The sequence below is a fragment of the Brachyhypopomus gauderio genome, unplaced genomic scaffold (assembly GCF_052324685.1).
Source record: "Brachyhypopomus gauderio isolate BG-103 unplaced genomic scaffold, BGAUD_0.2 sc165, whole genome shotgun sequence".
Taxonomy (NCBI): domain Eukaryota; kingdom Metazoa; phylum Chordata; class Actinopteri; order Gymnotiformes; family Hypopomidae; genus Brachyhypopomus; species Brachyhypopomus gauderio.
The window spans coordinates 101,291-118,674 of NW_027506986.1; the positions used below are offsets into that span (position 1 = coordinate 101,291).

General features: G+C 44.9%; 1 long non-coding RNA gene across 1 annotated transcript in view; it reads right to left on the minus strand.

The window, feature by feature from the left end:
* Positions 1–6,664, minus strand: part of LOC143501247 (uncharacterized) — a 30,637-nt gene extending 23,973 nt beyond the window's left edge. Inside the window, exon 1 of the long non-coding RNA XR_013126857.1 lies at positions 6,556–6,664. This is a non-coding gene — a long non-coding RNA (uncharacterized LOC143501247). The remainder of the gene's footprint in view (positions 1–6,555) is intronic.
* Positions 6,665–17,384: the final 10,720 nt, after the last annotated feature.

Below are 17,384 nucleotides of genomic sequence, written 5' to 3' on the forward strand. Positions count from 1 at the left end.
TGCATCAGCCAATCAAAGATGCCAGACACCCAGGACTCTTGACGGGTCAAGGACAGTGGGCTGCCACTTATTCATTGCCTACATCATAAAATGAACTTTGTCTCTGGGAATAATAGTACACTACAAGGTTGTTAATTCACCAGTCACTCTCCTTTACAGTAGGTCTTCTGTTCTGTATATAGGGTGTTTAATTTAGCAAACAGATGAGGAGCTCAGAGAGGCGGTACTCGTATGTATTATCAAAATGACTGGAAGAGGAGATGATAGATTAATTACATGTTAATCCAGTGGAATTGGTTTGCAGTGATGTATAGGGAGAAGCCACAACCAGCTCATTTGTAGAAGGCCGAGCACAAGCATCCTAATACAGCTGATGTTTATTCGTGCTGCGCGGCTGCTAGACGAAGCTGTACATATTTTATGAATTAACGATCCTCGCTACTCCTCATATGGATGTGTCCATGCTGTTATCCCACCAGCTCGGAATCTCACGCCAGTCCGGATCAAGACATGCCGGAAAACACCCAGAGTGCCAGGATAAAAGTGGGTCCTGTTGGAGCCAAGGACCGAGGAGCGGAAGGTCTTTCTGCATAGTAAAACACGACTGGACATCCATATTCATAAAGACCCCCTGCAAGGTCAATGAGAGAATATAATATCACTGCATTTGTTAAGTGTGCTAAGAGTTAGCAGGCAGGCACTTATGGGAAAAATGCAGATCAAATTGGACTATTCTGCAGCTGCTAATAGGAAGGTTACAGCCAAAATACTAGATTTTGTATTAATGAGATGGAAAAAAAACAGAACATCTTTCCCACTTCATCTAAGATTTTCTCACTGCATTCTCAAATCATATAGTTCCTAATTTGCAAGAGTCATTTTTTTCACAGACTTCTTGGATCTGAGAAAGATAGAAAAGAAAGAAAGAAAGAGAAAGAAAGAAAAAGAAACAAAGAAAGAGAAAGAAAAGCTTTTGCTTATTTGCATGCTCTCCAGTGACAGCCCTGCTATGTCAGACGTGATGAAGCTACGGAGGCTAAGCCTTAATGAGACGCTGCCTCTCCTGCAGGTTCTAAGACCACAGTGGTCTCGTAGGCATGGTTAACATGAAGACAAATCATTGTGGTCTGTGTGCAGGATGTTGGACAAGCAGGAGAAGCCTGCAGCAGGCCACCACAGTTGGACTCCAGATATTCTTGGCCGCCGGCATCGTGAGAAAATGTGGCTTCGCTCAAGAATATTCCGGGGGAAGACCAAAATCTGGAAACAATTAAGCCAGGCTCAAAACAAGTAAATTCCATATCACCACCGCGTCCATCTTCGAAGGGAGCTTGGCGCGGAGTATTTTGGTGAGGTTTACTTTCTGGAACTTAGCAACATAAATTTGTTGTCACTGAACTATTAAACACAGCAGACACATGTTGGCAGGAAGCGTGGATAGGGAGGCATGGAACTGATTATGGGAGAGTCCATGAAATAATAACGCAAATGGGTCCACTGCTGGACTTTAATATCCCTTGACAACACTCAACCGTCAATGGCCTCCAACACGGCCAGGCAGCACAGCAACCTCTGCCAGAGAGGGAGGATTTATCCCCCTCCTCCACGGGCAAACAGCGAGAGGACAGGCCAGCAACTGGTGGGAATCCAGAGAGATGGGAACTCAGGAGAAAGAGACCAAGAACGGGTGGAAAATGGAGGAGGAGGACGAAGAGGGGAGGGGTGTAACAACAGGAGGAGGAAGACAGTTGGATAAGAGATATGTTCTGAACTCTTAAACATATAATAAATGTCTCTCGGCCGCCGCCCCTGCTGTTGACGGTGCAGACAAAAGCAGAGAGGGCTGCAACCTGGGAACTGGATTGTTCACGTCGGAGCCGCGATGTAAATCTGGGTCGAGTTTCATATGGTGTCATGCGCACACCTGCCTAACACATTAGACAACTCAGAGTGGTTATAAATCAGCATTTTAATAGATACAAGTCAAGCTTATTTATCGTGTGTCTCCTTCTCCTGCAGCTTTAAGGGTTTCCAACACTGTTTAATTTTGTAGAAAACACGTGTTCTGAGAGAGGGGTTAGTAATGTGATACTTCCAGCCGTCCAGGGAGGGCAGACTCCAAAAGACAAAAGGATCAAATGATACATTTCTCCCTGTCTCTTTTTCCCATCTCTGCTTCCAAACCCTTTCAAACGCAGCCCTCATAAGAGAAATGTGAACACCCCAGTGCTTCTGGTCCTGACCCAACATAAACACTCGAACACAGGCACTGACACATCAGTTTCCCTCAGCATTACGGAGCTGGCTTTTCGACACCACCATAACACAGTCCACCTGTAAATGTCAGCATCCACACTTACTGGAACATATCCACAACACCCAGTAAGAGGCTGCCGGCACACTATAGACGACAGTAAATTAACGTCCAATCCAGGCAGTTCATTCGCTCTGCCACAGTGCTGCGATTAGCTTCAGCCTATCCGAGGAGCTGTTGAGCTTGACTGAAACAGAGACAGCCAATCCAAGACACTTGTTGCGTTACATATTCACGCCAAGTGCTGCAGCAGTATGGCTGACAACTCTCCAGACGGGGGGGGGGGGGGGGGGGGGGGGGGGGGGGCTGTAGTGGGGGTGGATGCGTGACACATGTAAATACAGGCATCTCTCACACACTCACATACACATTCTTCCAAACACACTTGTCCCAGGGGAGACACTAATAACTGGGTGCTTTTTTTTTTGTTTTCTCTTTACAGCCCATTACTGTCTTATCACAAACTCAGTCTTTCCACAAACTGACAACCTGAAATGGTGGATGAAGGGGAAAAAAAAGTCAGCGTGAATAATTATGAATACTATTTGAATAAAAGATAAGGAAACAAATTAAGTGCTATATGTCAGTCAGAAGTACAACATCTCTCAGAGATTAAATTCAAATCAAAGTCACATTAAAATAAAAAAATAAAAAAAATGCGAGAGGCCAACCTTGAGCGCATTAATAATAAATACATAATCATTTAGCTTATTAAAGTGAAAACATATGGGGCAGGAGAGTAGATGGAAGAAATGAAATCAATTAAGACAGTGATCCTGAATGACATTTTTAATACAAATAAATGGGCCGACAGGGAGTGCTCTTCTATTACGTGTCAGGAGAAGTTTGATTAGGAAGGCTGCAGTGCTACAACCTGGGGTGATGCCCCCCTGTGAGAAGATTCTGAGCCTCCTCTCTCTCTCTTGTCCTCTCATCGGCAAGTGTGTTCCCCGAGGCAAGGCCTCTCCCCAAGGCTCCACATGGTGCCCTGTGTGAGGAACCTCTGAGTGTGGGCTGCATTTTTAATGAGGGATTGAGGACACGGTGGCGGTGACGTGCTAGAGACAATCGTGAGGCTTACATTTCTCTTATGCTGAACTAATGCTGTGTTTGTGTCGTCAGTGTGTGTGTGTGTGTGTGTGTGTGTGTGTATACACCCTACCATTGCATCCAGCCTGAAGTCACTGCCACGGCAGACCATCTCGACCATGTGACGGGGCATTTTAAACCCGTTTTTGCTTAAATCATATTTGAGATATTCTGATTTACTGTGTAAGACAAAAGAATACTTGTGATTCTGCTCTTTAAAAAATAACTTTCTGGGATCTTGGAATTTAAAGAAAAGCTTCTCTGCCACTTTGCTCTCATACATTCCAGCTTTAATAATCACCATAAACGTCCATACACATCAGCACACACACGTTTGTGCACACATTCACACTTGCAGTGATCACTCAACCAGAGTGACTTACAGAAGCACACTCTGACAAATCATTTGTTCTTGCCATAACGTGCTTGTACGCACAAGCCTCAGTCTAAATGTCTGGCACCAGCTGGGCAGATGATATCAGAACGTAGGTGTGAAACACAGCAGTAACATCCTTACAGTGGGCTAAAGATAGAGGAAGACAAGGCTGAGTTCAGAGCTCAGTTTTGCAGCTCTTGCTTAAGAAAACTTCTTCCTCACGCCTGTTCCTGTCGTTCTCCTCCAGACCTGCACCGTTCACTGGTCCTGCTATCTGGGGACAAATGACAGCACAGACCAGTCGTCTCTGTGCGCTAATATCTGGCCCGTCTCCTGTAAATGACCCCCTCCCTCATTAAGAGCTCCTTCTCCGCCATTTATCTTCCCGATGTGAGTTTCTTCACGCTGGGCGCGCCGATAGACACCGCTTCATAATTATTCCAAATATAAATTTACAATGAATAATGAATAAGGCCACGTTATGGATGTCTTTACTGCAATGAATTATGGGTGCAAAAAAGACAGGAGAGGAGGCCCACTCCCCTCATTCTCCCTCTCTGTATATATTTACCTCAAGCCTTCACAAACCCATTAAAGTGCTTATATATCTTGCATGTGTGAGTGCAGGCCAGCCCAAGCTAATTATCTTTAGCTCTGTTTTTTCAATGGTCAACATTTTAAATATTCTAAGGAGTGGCTGGGAAAATGATCAGATTGGATATTCTCTCCCAGTTAGTGCACTAGAGCTGTGCATAATCTCCTTAACCCTAGAAAACTACACCAGCACCTCCTCTGCTGAGATTGGAACATGGCCTCAGGCATCACTTTCCACACACTTCCTGAAGAGACCTCTCTCTCTCCCTCCCTCTCTCCCTCCCTCTCTCTCTCTTTCTCTGGCCCGGAGGCTGTGGTAGACCCCCTTGCAGGTTCAGGAGTTCAGAGAGAGAGCTGCAGAAGCTACTGGAATGGTGCCCTCACTCCGTGCTTTGTTCAGTGTGATGCAGGTCTAATTGTATATTATTGGAATAATGCTATGCAGGAGCGTGCTGACGCAGGGGAGCTTCAAGGTGACACCCCTCAATCTTAATCAAACAATTAACACGCTTTCATGTTTTCATGCTAAGTATGCAGTGAAAATTTGATTGTTTGCACATTTATGATTACAACCATAGTTGTGTGAACAACAGAAATATATAAACACAACCAGAGAAAATAAAATGATGAACTGTAACCGTCCAGTTCTCTAAAAAGTCAATATTAATAAATGTTGAATGTTCAATTTATATATTTATATTTATATATATCAATTTCTTGAATTGCTGGATAATATACCTTTATTTATTTATTTAATCATGATCTTTCCTTAATAACAATATGTTGACTACTGAAAATTGTATTATCAATTAGACATGTCACAAAGGGAATTGGAGGCGATGCTCTTATGGAGCAATTAGCTTCAATACTTCCACTCTGCTTTGAGGTGAAGGTCTGGGGATTACCCCCATAATCCACACACCCCCATAATCCACACACCCCCATAATGCACACACCTCCAATCCCTTCCTCATATCGCGCCTGCTTCCAGCCGGACCCTAATTGTTTCCGTGGTGTGGCCTCGATCCGCCGTGGGCACCAGCAGCGCGGCACTGTGGGGGGTGAGACCCCAACATGGACACCCCCCCCCCCCCCGTCTGCACCGTTTCTGCCAGACTCACTGTCCTAGATCATTTGCTCATTTGCTCTCTGATGGAACTTATGTGCCACTTTGTGGTCTTGAAAGAAAAAGAAGTGGAAGAAGGAAAAAAAAGGAGATTGGGAGAGAAAAACAGCACGTTATTGATTCTCCTCCGACAAGAAGACCAACCTAAAAGCCCCAATGGATTGTCACTCATTATTGAAATTACTGAACACTAATTAAAGTGGCAGCTGAGGTCCCGGCAGACCAGACTCATCTGACGCTGAAACTCAGCTCTGTGGACAGAGGAAGAGGAAGAGGTAGAGGAAGCACCAATGATAATGAGCTCTGCCTTCTTTCCCTTGTTTTCTCCCTCCACCCCCCCCCCCCCCCCCCCCCTTAAAGCCATTGAAGTGTGGTTTCCGAGCTTTAAGTAAATGTATACACCGATTCCTTTTGTGTGGATCTTAAACATAATCGCTTGTGGATCGAATGCAGGGGCTTGGATTTCAAAGGCTGCTGTTAACCTCCTTTACAAATGAGGCGTAATAAAGGAGGGACGATGCACATACTGGCTGTTGAGATGCACAATGCCGGCACAGACCCGAGAAGTGGCCCAGATTCTGCTATCTCAAAGCACTGTGAGGAGTTGAAAGCATAGGGAGTTACAGCAGGACACACACATGAGAATGTCATACACTGGGCTCTGTAATGTAATATGGGTGAGAATTGACATCCAATTCCCACCTGCCTGATTAATCTATATGTGTACAAGATGGCAGAGCTGATAGCTGTTGTTGACACTCGTGCAGTGACATTTTAATGAAAATGATTGCAGGCTGACACAGTTCTGTCTTATGGACACTCAAAGCCCTGAACAAAATGGGTTGACCAAGCACAGATAAAATAACAGTGTAACTGTCCAATTCGTGGTTCACTTCACTGACAGTGTCACATGTACAAAATATAAGCTCTCTCTCTCTCTCTCTCTCTCTCTCTCTCTATTAGTCTGTCTGTATGTCTGTCTGTCTGTCGGTCTCTCTCTCCATTGCTGCTTTAGAATAAATGCACCTTTCATGGCTTCTATTTAAGGGAGTTTACCTTGAGCCTCTTCCATGCAGTGGTGGTCTCCACCAGAGGAGGTGCTTCTCTGTGCTCGTCTCCCTCTTCACCAGAACCTCACTCAGGCTCCTGTGGCACTGGGCTGTTCCTTCAAGACATGGACTTGCTTGCTGTTTTCCTTCTTTCTCACTTATTATCTCTCTCCTTTTTCTGTCTTTCTCCTCCCTCTTTTTCATTTTTTTTAAATCAAGCCTTTTTTTGAAAAACAACAAACAGAAAGACTGGATCTCATTTTATCAAATGGTACACAGCATGGTAATGGACTCCCCAGATGATTCCAGCTAATCTATGCTGATGACCACAGGGACGGCAATGATTGTCATGTTAGTAGAAAAAAAATCAAAACAATCATGTCGTGTCAGTTCTACCATTAAAAGACTTGCTTCTCTGCAAATTTCCGTACGCAGTAATTAATACTCTGGGGTTTGCCTTTGCCAGACTGGTACTCCAGGCAACGAGATGCCACTCACCTGGTAATTATTTCAGGAAACCATGCACGAATGAATGTGATTGACAAATGCAGCATTGCTGTAATTGCCTCAAGCACACACACACACACACACACACACACACACACACACACACACACACACACACACACACACACACACACACACACACACACACACACACACACAGAGTGAAGGAGAGAGAGAAGAAGTGAGGGAGACAGACGGGCGGAGACAAAGGCCAAGCACATGAAGTTAAGCATTTCTGCTTACCCAGTCAAATGCAAGCTAAGAGGATGTTACCACGGAGGTCATTCCCTCCCATCAGAAGCTAGGCACACAGTCACGTGTCTTTATGACTCATCACTCTGCCCCCCCCAGCTTGGGTTCTCCTCCTGAAGTACTGCTGCTTCTCTCAACATGCTAGAGGATCCACGCACGGGGCATCCGTGTGCCCGGGAGTCCGTGGTTTGGGGCTCAGTTGGACCATCGGCGATGGTCCGGGCTTCGCCGTGTCCCCGGGCTTCGCCGTGTCCCTGGTCATTGGCGTGTCCCAAGCTTTGGGAGAATGGAGCAGAGATAGGGAGATGCAGAAATGTGGTGTGGTGAAAGTGTGTCCACATGATCTGCACTGCCCAAAAGCAGCAGCTGAAAGTGGGCTAACTACACCCAGGGCATCTGGGAGAGCCCTCAGATCCAAAGTGAATACATTCATTTTAATGATTGCTTTGGTGGAAAAATGATTTGATCATGACATTTTTTTTTACTTTTATAGAAACTGGTAGATATGGATTGCAGAAATCTTTTTTATATTTTTGAGACATACAAGAAGCATCATTAGAAAACAAACCAACAATACATAAAAACGAGGCTTGACACAATGTAAGCACTGTTTATTTAGCCAGTTAAGAGTTCACTAGCGATTTGTTTTAATTGCACTGAATCAAATACTTCAAAATTCTCTTGGTATGGCAATATTAAACACCCCCCCCCCCCCTTTAGAAATGTTTGCATAATTCCTTTTCACCATTGTGCGCTGATTTTAAAATGCTTAGGACTTCAAAGGGGAAATGGCAGGGGCTCTGACGGTTTGGGGAGAATTAGTAGGGAAATTCTTGAGAAGTGAAGGGAGGAGATATGTAATTGCAGGTTCTCTCCCCTGTGCCATTGAAGTATATCAGTCAGATGGAGGAAGAGGATAAAAGAAGCTATGTAATAATTAATGCCCATGTAACACACTACAGGGATCTCTTATCTCAGGCCGTGTGATTAGACCTAGACGTAGGAGCGTGTGAGCAGTGCTCATTAACTGACAGGTTTAGAAGGACTTACACCTCACACACACACATATACATACACACCTCTGGTATGGGACAACGTAATGAGGAGGTCTCAGTGAGCCACACTGAGCTACAAATGTCTGCTGCACACCGTAGACGATATCACCGCGCCACCCTGCTGTAGTCTTTTCAACAGCCCCAGAAACTGTGAGTCACAGGAGCAGCGGCCAAAGCTGTCCTGATGAACCCACTATTGAAAAACCACAGTAGTGTAAAACCACAGTTGTGAAGAACCACAGTGGTGAAGAACAACAGTGCTGACCAACCACAGTGTGGAAGAACCACAGTGCTGAAGAACCACAGAAGTGTAGAACCACAGTGGTGAAGAACAACAGTACTGACCAACCACAGTGTGGAAGAACCACAGTGGTGAAAAACCACAGTAGTGTAGAACCACAGTGGTGAAGAACAGCAGTACTGAAGAACCACAGTGCTGAAGAACCACAGTATCAAAGAAGCACAGTGCTGAACAATCACAGTGCTGATGAACCACAGTGCTGAAGTGTTGCACAGTGCTGGTGCAGACTCTACCTTGCTGTTGAACACCTCTGTTAACACATCAACTCATTATGAATAAGGTTAATTACCGTAAACCTCATTCTCTTACTGCTGAATCTGATTTTTTTGTTTGTTTGTTCACATATTTATATTACACAAAGTAATTGAAAACTGCTCTATAGGATGGTGAAAAACTGCCAACATGTTGGTATAGATTGGTACACTGATTCAGCATTAACCATTAGGGGCTGTTTAAAGCTGAAGTGAATGTCCTCTGCATTGTTCTGACCTCTGCTGCTGGAGAGTCAAAGTAAGACCGTGAGTGCGCCCAGCGCGGGTCTGCCTCTGTCGGCCAGGGGACTCCTGCTCCCCGCCTCCCCTTGCAGAGGTAGGACGGCAACAAGCCACCCCCACCCGCCATCCCTCCCCAAGCCCTATGCCTTTTCTTTCCTCTGTTCCCTCCATCAGTGACCCAGTGACGTGCCTCTCTGTTCTCTGCGTCTCATTTTCCCTCCCTCTATCCGCCCAGTGCCGCCACATTGCTGGTTTCCCACCTCGCGGCCATCCGCTCCGGAATCCGCAGAGGAAACCACGCGCGGCTATTTGGTTTTGCACAGAAATGAAATATTTATCATCACATGAACACCTACCAGGAACAGAGAGTGGACAGGCGTGGGTCTTGTCACGGGGCCCGGTGTCCACGGGCCCACTGGGAGGGGAGAGAGTGCCCGCAACTCCTCTGGGCTCCAAGTTCACTTTGAGCCCAGAGTTCAAAGCCCGCTATGAGCAGAGGGGAAGCCGAAGACACCCGGCAAAACAAGAGAGAGTGCGAGGAGAGAGCGGACTAGCAGAGCTTAGAGCACGGCCTCTGGTTCTGATCCAAATGCCGCCTGCACCAATCAGATCAGCCTGTTTAGCACTAATCACAGAAACAGTTGGAGGGAAGATGATATGGAAGAGCAGGGGGAACTGCCGCAGAGACAGGGCTGACAGGAAATGACCCGTAACAGGAAATGACCCGGACTAAAGTGATGCTCCTGATTGCTTTGCATGTCAAAACTGTGTCGATGTAAACAAAAGGTGGCGTACCCAGCCTGATCTCAAGAAGAATTCAAAGGAGAATGAAAGTCTGGCTTATTGTAAATGGAGAATGTGAGGTTGTGGGATCCTTCACCATAGCACTGGGTTAGTCATGCTCTGATGGACAATAACTGGTGCACGATAAAGCTGTAGAAATGCAACATACACTCGAACCAAAACTTCATCAGGTGTGGTAAGTGAGAAATGGTAAGTGATTTACTTCACTCAAATTTGTTAGTTTTTTAATTTAATTTAATTTTTTTGATAAAGATCTGCCTTCTAATATGATTTTATGACAGCATTGCCTGTGGGAGTGAATCTATTTTTTATACATTTATTATTTTAAGCAAAAGAAAGAGAACAAGAAGATTAATGTGGCTGTGATACAAGTGAGAAGAGTTTAGGAGAGAAAGGGAAGAGAGAGAATGCAGTCACAGGTAAAACATTATAAAAAAAGACATTATTTAAAAAAATACCTTTTTTTAAGGCCAGGGCTGAGACATGCTGCAGTCATGCTGCAGTCATTCCTTTGTGGGTCTCCTGTTGGGTTTGGTAAGGATGTGGTCCTGTAATGGCTTGCAGAGGGAGGCCTGTCTCTATGTTCAGTACCTAAAGTGGTGCAGTCAGGAACAGAAACCCGGCTTCATTAAACAGGCCTTATCCAGTGGGGAGACGGCATCTGTGAAGCTGCTGCCTGTCGTGAGCATACAGAACGTGAAGCAAGCCATAGTGGACATCTGGAAAGCATGTCTGTAGCCTCAATAGTATTACTGTTGCACTGATATGACCATAGAAATTAATGTAGTTCTCGAAACAATACTGATTCATTGACCACATTCCCCACGAAGTTAACAGTTGAGATGAAACTGCCAGAGATTAGTTTAACATTTCAAAATACTCAAAATATGCACAAATTCAGGCAAAAAAGTTCATAATGGACTTGGTGTTAAAAGGCCTTCAGTCTTGATCTGGGAGACAAGGTCTACCTGTGGTATGTATAGCCTATGTTTTATTGTGTGTGTGTGTGTGTGTGTGTGTGTGTGTGCGTGCGTGCGTGCGTGTGTGTGTGTGTAGGCTAGTTCTCATTGGTGGCCTGACCCGGATGCTCTGCCCTGTGTTCAGACAAGAGCGGGAGCTCGGGGTCCAGACCCGGGAGGATCTGGAGACCCAAACCTGCTCCTCTTCCCTTAATCTCCCACCTGAGCGGTTATGCAGTCACCTCTCGAGATGCAGCCCTTAGCATATTTATAAATCATTCAGGAAATCTGACATCTTCTGGTCCGGAATAGGAAATAGGAACAGTTTTTCACTACATGTAAATGACGACTTCAGAATGAGAGTCTCCCTGATACTGACTGCCATTTGCACGTTTTTACATAAATCTTTCTTAAAGTTACTCAAACATGATAAATATTTGAAATAATTACTAATGAGACTTCTTTTAGTTTAACCACATTATACTAGTATAACCCCATCCCCCTCCAAACCACTTTTGCTGAAAAGCAGAAAAGGACATATTAAGTGAAGATGTCTGCAGGTAGTTCATGGGGCCTTCAAACTTCTTCAAACTCAGATCTTAGGAGACTTGTTTGTTCATAACACTCTGTAAAATCCCTGTCCCTTAAGGGCCAAACCCAGTATCCCTAACATCTGTTTCTAACTCTCGCATCCATCCACCAAATGCAGTTTTTTTGAAAACTCCAGGCCTGTCTCCATTGCTCAATAAAGCAGATTCATTACCCAGTGAGTGCATGTGACTGTTGGGACAGAGTCACGGGTGTCAGCTAAAATACGGCAGCCCACCACTGAACTCTGCAGGCCAACCGGAAATGGATGTGGGTGTTAACCTTGTCAGAAAATGTTGGCCTGCAAGCTGGCTCCCCTGATCATGGCCAGAGAGAGGGAGAGAGAAAGAGAGACAAAGAGAGAGATAGAGAGAGAGAGAGAGAGAGAGGGAAAGGGGGGTGCTGTAAAAGCCATTCTTCACTGCAGTGATTTGCCTAGGGTCTCTAATAGGCTGGAATAAAACATAAGCACCTTATTAGGCCCGGCCTCATTACATAGGGCCACTTTTTACAACCAGACTGATGGGATGACCATCAGTGGCGGAGAAGGAGAGACACCTGGTGAGGTTGTGCTGGAAGGCCTGGGAGCTGTTTTTGTTTAGCATCACTTTTATGGTTTTATTTAAAGTGAGGAGACATGGAAGTTAACTTCTGCCGATTACGCGGCATTGATCTGTAGCAAGTTGGACAGGCCCCAAGGTATTGTGCAACGGATTGAGCGAGTCTTTTCTGCGTAATGAACTGTGCTTTCAAGACGGGAGGATTTAATTCACTCTTAATTAAAAGCTGTTGACTTGGACGACTTGGACGTCCTGGCCCAACAAGATTTAATTGCCCTTGTGCAAACAGACTTATTTACAATTAATAACTAGCTGTGAATATCATATGCCAAGAAATCAATATAGTGCACGGATGCTCGAAGGTGTAAAGTGCTGTATCTATATATAAACTAAAGCTGTGTGCATCGCCCGTGAGCTGCAGTACAGCTGGAGGAGACCTGGGGTTCAGCGCTGTGGAAGGCAACGTGCAGGAGAATGTTCCAGCGCTCCTACAACTGCCTCTCCAACAGTGTATAAACAACACGCCCGCACTCCACGGCACCTGTTTAAGCCATTATGGGTTGTGAATGCTAAACGCATTAGAGAGCGCAGAGAAAGAAAGAGAGTGGGTGAGATGGGGGTGGAGGGGAGGGTGGAGGGGAGGGTGGTGGGTGGGAGGAGAAAAGAGTCATTGTGCTTCCACTCAGACCCATGATGGCAAGGACCCTTCTTACATCAAAGTAATAATGATTGAGTTGGTCTCATCGTGCCACTTCCCCCCCAGCCAATATACCTACCTGGAGAACGTCTTCTGAATGAGCTCTCATTTGATCTCGTGTGCCGGCGACACATGTCACAGTGGGTTATTCCCACAGTTAATATTCTTTCATGGTCTGCCATGCAGGCAAAACTTGATTATTTTGGCACTTGGGCAAACAGCTACTGTGGATTTCAATAGCAGCGCAGCTTAGCATGCAGGGCAGTCTCTGCAAGCCCCATTTGCTCCTTTAGAGGTTGAGTTGAGACTCTCACTATAGCAACAAGAGCCAAAACAGGGAACATAGAGGTGCGACATCTTGCCAGAGATTTATAGTAACTGGCTGAGACTTGTTAAAGTGTTTCTGATGGTTTGTGTATTTGTTGTAGCACCGGAAAGTATGTGATTGAAGGTTCTGAAAATGCTCAAGAACTCTGATTTTGGAGCAGTGATTTGATGAATGTATTGTAATTGAAGGACTGCAAAGTAAGATTTGAAAAGTTCTTTAAGTTCTTTTTGCTGATACAAGTAATAGGCAATATAAAATGCTACAACTACACTGTGTTGTATATTTACTGTATGTTGAATTGTAATATCAACTACATTGTACTGTAGTCTATAAGCTATTTACTGTATGTCAAATTGTAATATCAACTTCATTGTGCTCTATATTTACTGATTTGTTGAAGCAAACCATTAGGATGCAGGGAAAATTTCATAAACCTTTCATGGCTTCAAATAAAAAAACATCACTCAAAGCTGCAGTATACCATTTCTGGAGAATGTCAAATGGCTGACAACATTTTGAGGTGGATTGACAGACACAATTACAAATATCACACATTCTGGAATGACCCAAATTAAGGAGGCGCTCAACAATGGGGGAGACGTGCCTCCCAGTTCTGACACTTCACATTACACCTCTGACAGCACTCGCTGTTGCTCACTGGGGTCATTCCACCCTATTCATGCCCACATAAACATAATTTCCATCTATTCAGATGGGCTTGGAAATGCGAGGATATATTTATTTTGAAGTAATTACTGGTTTCAAATAAGGACTGCCCTCACAAAGGAATCAGTGTGGAAATCGTAAGAAAGAAAAAATGTTTAGATGTGGAGCGTGGTGAAAATGTTCTAGCTCAGCAGTTTAACTTTGTTTCACTTTAACAAACAATGTATTCAGTGTATTAATATGTTGGTCCATGACATACTAATAGAGCAAGATCTTCACCTTACTGAGAAACAGAAGAAAAACCCAGAGAGCCAAAGAGAGAGAAAGAGAAACAGAGAGGAAGATAGACAAACACAAAAAAACAGAGATAGAAAAGAAAAGAAGGAAAGAAAGAGTGAGAGAGAGAGAGACAGACAGAGAGAGGGAGAGAGAGAGAGAGAGAGAGAGAGAGAGAGAGAGAGAGAGAGAGAAGCTTAGGAGCTGTGATTCCAGACCACTTAACCCATCAGCGATCTGTTTTTTCTTTTTTCCTCTCCATTCTTCTCCTTCCACTTTTGGCCTGAAAGAGCTGCAGGCTCAAAAATAATCCTAATGAACAATTCAAACAGAACAATAATGAGCCTTTTATATTCTCTCACTAAAAGGCCTGGAATCATCAGGATAATTATGGCATATTTCTCCAGGTCATCCCTCATTAAGATCAGAGGCTCCGGCTGCGGCGCGGCTCCCTGTTAATTCGGTGTCCTCGTTGGGAGAACAAAGTCGTCTGGCGCTCGGGTTAGTCGGAGGACAATCAAACCAGAGCAGTGTGGCGAGTCATCCCTGCAGACCGCCTGCATCAGGAGACTGACAGGAGGGCTGGTGGATGGAGGGATGGCAGGAGCGAGAGAAACCTGAAGCTCTCGCTCTGGCTGTCCCCAGCACCTGCTTCACATACACGTTTACAGAGGAACATTCATTCCAAAACATAAAATAACCAGCTGCATCATTTCTGTTGTTTTCTTCCTTCACCCAGTACAGACCTGCAACACAATTAGCAGTTATGTCAGAAGACTGTGTGTGTGTGTGTGTGTGTATGTGTTTGTGTGCAGAAACACGTGTGTATATGCATGTGTGCACGTGTGTGCGTACATGTGTGTGTGTGTGTGTGTGTGTGTGAGTGTGTGTGTGTGTGTGAGTGTGTGTGTGTGTGTGTGTGTGTGTGTGTGTGTGTGTGTGTGAGTGTGTGTGTGTGTGTGTGTGTGTGTGTGTGTGTGTGTGTGTGTGTGTGTGTGTGTGTGTGTGTGTGTGTGTGTGTGTGTGTTGGTAGGGGGGAGGAGTCATGCAGTGCTTCACACAGGATTACATGCATGCTTGCTGAACATGGTGCTGATAGACTAAGATGATAGTTCCAGTCAATGAAATTAATTGCTGTGTAATTTTAAAGCTCTGAGACAACAATGAGCTAATTCTTTCCAGTTAGAAAGCTATTTAACCCATTTTGGAGATCACAGGAATGTCAAATGTAGTTCATGTAACAATTTGTAATACAATAGTGTCTGGCTTCTTCTGCTGGGGACTCACAAATGAGGCATTTCTCCACTCAAGCCTAAAGCTACAGTGCTATCTAAATATTGACACAAGTAAAATTATAAGTCTGAGCAACCTCATTACACTGTTAAAAATACAATCTCTTTTTAATTTGCTTAAAAAAATCACCACTCAGGAGATAATAGAGTGAACAGTCTTTTTTTTTTTTTGCTGTTTTAGGTGTTTGTGTATTTCTGCTTCAGTGTATATTAGGCCACTAGGCCCGTGTGGTATGCATGGAAAATTCACTGAGTAGCAGGTCAGGAACAGAGGCACCTGACAAAAGCCTCTTCACTTTAAATGTATAGACAATAGCAGCACTATAGCCTGTCTAGTGAGCTTACAGAACCATACAGTGTATGTGCGTGTCCTTTCTGTTCAAGAACAGTCATTAACCCCACAGTCAAGTGGAGACTCAGCGGGAAGTGTTGTGAAAATACTGCAATCGGAAGAGTGTGACGAGAGAGAGGGAGAGAGAGAGAGAGAGAGAGAGAGGGGGAGAGAGAGAGGGTGAAGAGAGAGGGAGGGAGAGGGAGAGAGAGAGGGAGAGAGTTAGAGAGGGAGAGAGAGGGAGGGAGAGCGAGAGAGAGAGGGAGAGAGAGAGGGAGGGAGAGAGTTAGAGATGGAGAGAGAGAGGGAGAGGGAGAAAGAGAGAGAAGAGAGAGAGAGAAATGAGAGGGAGAGAGAGACAGAGAGAGAGACAGAGAGAGACAGAGAAAGAGAGAGAGAGAGAGAGAGGGAGAGAGTGAGTATCTGAACTGACCTCTGGTTGGGTCTGCCAGGGTTTCAGGCTTGGCCCAGGGGGACCACAGATACAGCTGACCCATACATTAATCTCTGCTCTGTCTTCAGCACACACACACACACACACACACACACACACACACACACACACACACACACACACACACACACACATACACACACACACACACACACACACAAACATCACTCTCCATCCTACTGATGCAATGAAAGCACATTCTAATAATAAACTGCCTGCGAAAGGGAAAGAAAAATATATTAGAGAAGGGCCAGGCCTACAGACCTCCACTCAGAAACCTTCTGACCAGGAAAACACAAACCATCTGGAAATCACATGAGCGAATGGCGAGAAAGGAAGAGTGTTTAGACACGGGGATCTTAACCCCGCGCTGCTCTAGCAATGTATCATGAGATCGTGATGTGCATATTCTATTTGGCTTTGGAAATTTCATTTTATGATATAAATTATTTTTGCACTGTAAACAATAAACATTCATGTGTAATTTAGGCCTCCCTATTCACAGCTTGAAACCCAAACGCAGCACATAAAATGTTCTCCTCAAAACATTTCCACCATCAGATGACTTAGTAAGTTCATCTAATCTGACAACCAGGGGGCTAATTTGTTGGTGTGATTTCTCCAGGAAAACAAAGAGATTACAAGCACCCAGGTAGGTCTGCAAAAAGATATCCTGAGTTAAATTAGCTCACATGGCTGAGTCCAAAATGAACACGGTAGGAGCTGTTTCACTCAGTACCAAAGCCAGCGGTCCAGTGGGCCCAGAGGGCTGGGGAGGGGACAGAGAGTTACCCCAGACCTGTCCAACCACCCCCACACACACACACACACACACACACATGCACACACACACACACACACACACACACACACACACACACACACACACACACACACACAACCCCCAAATCTCAGCAGCCCTCCCCTTACAGTTTCAGCACAAGCGGCCCTTTAATGGAGGCTGGTGAGGTAGCCAGTAGCCAAAAAAGGGAAGCGCTGAGCTGATCAGGACGCATGCCAGAGCCCGAGCCTGCTTGCCTCCACTGCTCCGAGTCGGGCTTAATTATGATTAATTACTGCCTGGATAATCAGATACAGCTTCAAAAGGTTGGGGATGACAGCCCAAGGACACGGCGAGGAAGGCAAGGTATGTGTTCATTAGCAAAGAAGCAGGCTCCTCTCTTCCAGAATCTAACCTTTCTTATTTTAACTATTCCAAATAGAATTAATTCTGAGATTATATGGAGAGGCTCTCTTGGGAAATAGGAAGCT